Source organism: Erpetoichthys calabaricus, chromosome 1 (assembly GCF_900747795.2).
Source record: "Erpetoichthys calabaricus chromosome 1, fErpCal1.3, whole genome shotgun sequence".
Classification (NCBI taxonomy): Eukaryota; Metazoa; Chordata; class Cladistia; order Polypteriformes; family Polypteridae; genus Erpetoichthys; species Erpetoichthys calabaricus.
In genome coordinates this window covers 36861040-36867039 of record NC_041394.2, presented here as the reverse complement: position 1 = coordinate 36867039, position 6000 = coordinate 36861040, and the positions used below count along the sequence as shown (strand labels likewise).

Genomic DNA, 6000 nt, shown 5'->3' with positions numbered 1-6000 from the left:
ATCCTACAAATTTGCCTACCACTTCTAAATCAATTAGCATTTTCATAAAGAATCATCCACAAACACTACACAATAAAAATAAATGTTTTACTTGGGGTACAGTCATGTCAGGTCGCTACTCTCAGATGTCAACTATTTATTTTGTTTCTCACAGAACCTTTAAGTGTAAGCCAAGAATATGCCAGTCTTATAACAGAGCATTTTCAAGCCTTCGTTTTCCAATTTACAGTCGTGGTAGCACTGAGGACAAAGCAGTAATTAACCTTCTGTCCATCATAGGGCCCACTAACTGACACACACCCACAAAGTTAATCCATACTCCAGTCACCTGTAAAGGAGTCTAGAATATTAATAATAAACCTTATTTATGTTTCCAGTGGCAACTGTTTGTTTTGTATAGCCAGTGTAAAATTGGGAACTCAAGATTATGGAGGTTCCAGCTTTTGAAGAACTGTAAACATGTGGTGCCATCTTGAAATATCAAACACCATAGTTACCTAGATTATGAAACACAATGGTGCCTGACCAATGCCAATCACTAACGTAAAATGTGACTGCAAATAAGTCACTTAAGCGTCAGGGCTTTTAGCCTGCAGAATGTATCTGAATATTTTCAGAGTGCAATTTTGATTTAAGCCCTATGGATAAAAAGAAGTAGCTGATTAAATAAATGATAATGAGAGCATACCTGGGAGGTGCAGTTGATAGCACTACTGCCTTGCAGCTCTTGAGTTCTGGGCATTGCTTGTGTGGAGCTTGCATGTTCTCCCTTGTGTCTGCAAAACCTGATTTATAAAGGGAATACTGGACCCAGACCGGTTAAAAATATGAATGTGACCGTTCATAGGCTAAGATTCAACCCTGTGTCCAGCTCTGATAATATGAACACCAGTTCTCTGAGACCCAGAATGAGATACAGTATGTAGTTTAGAAATGGATGGTCAAATTAGACAAATATCCAGCTTACATCGGTGAAGGGCACTATACAAAAATAAACTGAACTGAATAAAGAAACCGATCACTGCGGCTTACATTTCACAATCAAAAGATGCACGTTTAAACCTTCCAAGAAGAAGCTCTAAAGCCAAAAGGACAAGACAAATTCATCGAGATATCAAGTAATCAACTACCGGTCATTGTAAAGTGAATCTTAATACGGCGGTAGTGCGCTGCAGAGTAACGCCGTTTAGCTTAATAACTACCCCCCTCCTTCCCAGCCATTTATCTCGCACGACCATAACCAAAGCAGTGTGTCAGAGCCACTATGGCGTTTTTCTCAGAGCCAGCCTCTGGGAGGAGAGTTAGCGGACGTGGGTTGTCTTGTCATATCGTGCACTTATCACTCTATTGCTCTTGTCTGCTGGTGAAGGCAGGCAAGAAAGAAAGGGAAAAAAATTGCTTTTTTTTTCCTCCTCCGACACACAAAGCCTCCACCATCGTGAGCTCATGAATAAATTACAGCAGCCCATTGTGCAATAAGCAGGGGAGCCGATCGTCAGAGGCAGCCGTCTTTCTAGCCGCTCCGCCGTGCACACTGCGGGCTCAATGCCGCCGCCGTCAGCCGCGGGGGAGAGAGCAGCAGCAACAACACGGGCCCTGCGGGAAGCAGTTGCCGCCGTCAGATAAAAGAGCCCGAGGAGGCTTGGGCTGTATTCGCCTTCTTGCCTGTCCACATACTCACGGAGTCGGTATGGAGCTCAGGTGTTGAACACCTTCACACGCTTTATCTTTTATCACCACCCCTCCCCCTTTCTTCTTTGATTTTTGAGACGATCACCGGTAAACAACTGAAAGAAAGAAAAGAAGGACGAGGCTAGCAGAGGGTGTTTCACGCGCCGGCGGCTACCGCTTCGAGGTAAGTGCCAGATCGAGCCGTGTGAGCTGGGGATGGAGAGAGGGCAGAGGAACCGCGTGGAGCGGAGCAGTCTGCCGGTGGTGTAGGGCCACGGGCTTCGAAGAGCTGTGAAGTGGATGGCACTTGACTTGATGTATCTAGAGACAAAATGTCCACCATTGTTTCACCTCTCCGTATGTCTCCGCGGTTTGTCATGTACTTTTGCGCCGAATTGGTACTCATCTGTTTTGTGTTAGTGCGGTACGTTTTGTAGGAGCGATTTTGTCTCGGCTACTGCGACGCACGCGCTTAGTGTCAGGCAACGGTTTTACCCCCTTTAGATAGGGTGGAGAAAATGTACTAGGGTATGATTTTTTTTCTACGTTCCTTATTTGTATATCTAACGTATTATAAGAAATCGAGTGAAGATTATTACAGGGGAGAGTGCCGTCCTACCTGCGTGTCGCGGCTAGACAGAATGTGACCGACAAATGAACGTTACTACGAGCTGCTAAAGTACGAGTGCTCGTGGGCACCGGTACGTGTTGTCGCCCGCGCTGCGAAGCCATACTGGTGTCGTGACTATATGTGCGTGGTTGAGCACCGCGTGGCCGTTGAGTAACAGATACGCACGAGTTAAGATCGCGCGTGGCTCACAAGCTGGTTGTGAACAGCTCCCCCCACCCCCCGAGTACTTCACACCGGTCTGTGCAGGCCCTCTCTCTGCGCATGTGTGAGCGACGGTGAGATTCGAGACGTTAAAATAACCGCAGCGCATTCTTTACATTGCTAGCAAACGTGCAGGCGAAATAGTGTAGAGTGCTATTGTTGTGAGTAGGAAAAGATGGCCTACACTTCTGTGGTGATAGTTTTCCATAGTGATTTTCACGTTTCACAAACCAACTGCTTCCTTTACAGTATTTCATCTAATTTACTTCCAGTATGATAAAAAAGGCTCTTTTTTTAGTATTTTGTCATTTTAGAGTGGTGGGAACAAACTAACAAGCTTTCATTCTAACCGTCCTCTTGATCAGAACCAGCCTTACCAGTACATTGATTATAAAGTAATATTACTTTGCAAAGTGCCTAGAGTCGGCACAGCAGTCCTGGGTTCAAATCCTGTATATCTAGCCTCTCTCTGTATGGATTCTATGCATTCTCCAAGTATTTGTTGGTGTTTTCCCAGGTTTTCTACCACAGTCTAAATTGTAAATGGCCTCCATGTAAGTGTGTGCATCAGTGTACCCGAGTGATGTAATGGGACCCTATCTGGTTATGCCAAATGTTGCTGAGATTGGCTGTAGCTGTTTGAGACACTAAAAGTGGAGTAAGCAGGTATATTAAATGAAATAATGGATAATGTATTGGCAGAGTTGTGGCTTCACAATGCAGTAATGTTACTACTGTATCTGTATGGATTAGGCACATTCTCTGTGTTTTAGTGAGCTTTCTCCAGGGTTCCTCTCGTATACTAAGGAAATGCAAGTTAGGTGGAGTGGCACCTCTAAAATGGCTTAAGGGTAAGTGTGCATGACAGAGTTAGCTTTTGCCTTGTGTCTGATGGAGTCAGGACAGGCCCCGGCCCTCAGTTACTCTGCATACAAGAAGTGTTTTTTTTTTCTCTCCAAAATGGATGTATACATTCTGTGATAGAGGTGGTATAATGTCACAGTGTAGTTGTAGGTGCTGATGCCTTGAGGCTCCATGGACTCGAGTCATTGTTTTGTGTGGTATTTGCATGTTCCTTCCAGCATTTTAGGTTAATTGTTGACAATACATTGGTGTGGTGCCTTCCTTCTAAACAAGGTTTCCTGTTTCTGCCTAATGTTCCAGAAAACAGCATTCCAAGATTAATTTTTGTTCATTCAGAACTTTTACTTCTAAGATAATACAACTGTAATTGTTTTACATAATCTGTCCAAATACTGTACATTTAATACACTTCAGGGTCACCGCATGTTGGTGCCTATCCTGGTAGCATCAGATGCAAGGCAGAAAACAACCCTAGAAGGTGCTTTGGTCTATAAGAGGCAGCAGTTGGATCATGGAAGATTAATAAACCCATGCAGCCATCTTATAGTAAGAACCCAAGTTGTTAGTTGAACTGGGAGTAGAAGCTATGTGGTGCAATAGTGTTACCATGCTTGGTGGGAGAAAAAGCCAGTTACCCACTTTTAGAGTCTCATGAAATGAATGGTTCGGGGAGAAAAAGGGCAAACATCAAAACACACAAAATGCACCCTAAGTAACAGTCAAAACCCTTGGAGAAGCACACTGGTTATCATACTGTTACCTTCCATCTTCCTTGGATAGGGCAACCTTTATACTCATGTGGCTTGTCTCTTGCTCTTTTTAACTTTATGAAAAGTGTGCAGTTTGTAATAAGCAACCTTAGAAGTTACTGCTTCTCTTCCTTTTTATATGCCACCTTTCATAGTGAACATTACCTCAAGGCAATCTGCAACCATATTTCTACAACTTGAGGCTACAGGGGCTAGTAGACCTTAAGAAATACTTCGGTTAAATTGCACGTGTGGTAAGATTGTCATCCCTAGCTGGTATGAAAGGCAATTTTTTCACTTTTTAGAATGTTTCATTTAGCTGGGATGAAACTAAAATCAAGGCCCAACCCCCACAATTGTAATGCTGACTTCTTGTAACTAACAGTGACAGTATGGTGTGTGTGTGTGTGTGTGTGTATATATATAGGAGAAGGACTAAGCTGTGGAAGAAGGAAGTGGGAGTATAGTCTGCCAACATAAAATCAACTTGAAAGTTCAGAAAATAATGAATGTATGAACTGAGGATTTATTATTGACAACTTAGTACACTTGTATGATTACATTGGAAATACAAATACATTAATTCTCAAATGTGCTTAATTGAACTCAGGGCTGATCCCAGCAGCTGTGGGTTTAAGGTGTGAAATAACCCATGACAAGACACCAATCAATTGCAGGGTAATGCATGCACATTTATATTTACATTTATTTACTTAACAGGTGCTTTCGTCCAAAGCAGCTTAAAAAAAGGGCAACAGTATGAAGTAAACATCAATCTTGGGGACTATTTGGGTGGAAGTCGTAAAGGACAAGGGTGCAAAATTGATTATCATATGTGAAGAAGGCAAAACAAAATATAAGCTAGTTATAATCCTCCGATTTACAAAACGTAAATTCACCAAAAGAGAGAATCTTCAAACGCTTCTTAAACACATTGAGGAATTCAGAGTTTTGAATGGAAGTGGGCAGTTCATTTCATCAGCCAGGAGCTACATATTAAAAGTGTATGGACTGAGTATTGATGCCACACAGAAGTGGCATCACCAGGTGCAGTTCAATGGCAGACCTGAGTGGTCAAAAAGGAGCATAGGACCTCACAAGTGCCTCCATATATAGGTGCAGAACCAAAAACTACTCTGTAGGCAAACATCAAGGATGTGAACGTATTACACACACACACAGACACACACACACACACTGTCCATTACTCATTTTCAATTTAGAGTCTCAAGTTAAACTATCCTGCATGTCTTTGTGCACAAGGAGCTATGGAGCCAGACCTTTACATAGAATAAAGCAATGGGGGGACACAGTCTGCTGCGCTAAAGAAACCATTCTTTGGTCAAGTAAGCTTATACTGATCATCTTTAGTGTGGGATGGTGATATTGTTACACTGTTTCTGTAAAAGACATTCAGCTTAGTAATTGCAACATTTTGTTTAATGAAGTGTTATATCTTATAGGTATTCTTTTTTTTTTAATCTATCATTTAAATAAAATGTTAACTTTTGTAGCTGTTGTTTTTATCCAAAGTGACACACAAGTTACAAATGTATATATTGACTTTATAATTCCATAGCAGTACATTTTTAATAAAATAGTATATATTGTCACCGTTAATTGCATTAAGCAGATTATGTCAATGTGCAGCATGGTAGTGCATTGGTCAGTGATGCTGCCTCACCTACACAGTCTAGGAATCAAAATCATTATAGTAGTTGCCATGTTTCTCTCATGTCTTTTTGAGGTTTTTCTGCCAAATAATGCAGAATTGCATATTAGGTTAATTTTTTTTCTCTCTCTGCCTGATGGTTTAACAGCCATTTTCTGGCACATCCAAGTTGGCTAGCTGCTCTCCAAATTTTTTGGAGTATTTGAGCAGAA

At 41.8% G+C, this 6000-nt stretch overlaps 1 protein-coding gene across 1 annotated transcript in view; it reads left to right on the top strand.

Annotated features, from left to right (window-relative positions):
- The first annotated feature begins 1364 nt into the window (after positions 1-1364).
- The window catches only part of zmiz2 (zinc finger, MIZ-type containing 2), a 107759-nt gene continuing 103123 nt past the window's right edge, over positions 1365-6000 (top strand). Inside the window, exon 1 of the mRNA XM_028797914.2 lies at positions 1365-1855. The gene's annotated coding sequence lies outside the window, so the exon portion shown is untranslated. The remainder of the gene's footprint in view (positions 1856-6000) is intronic.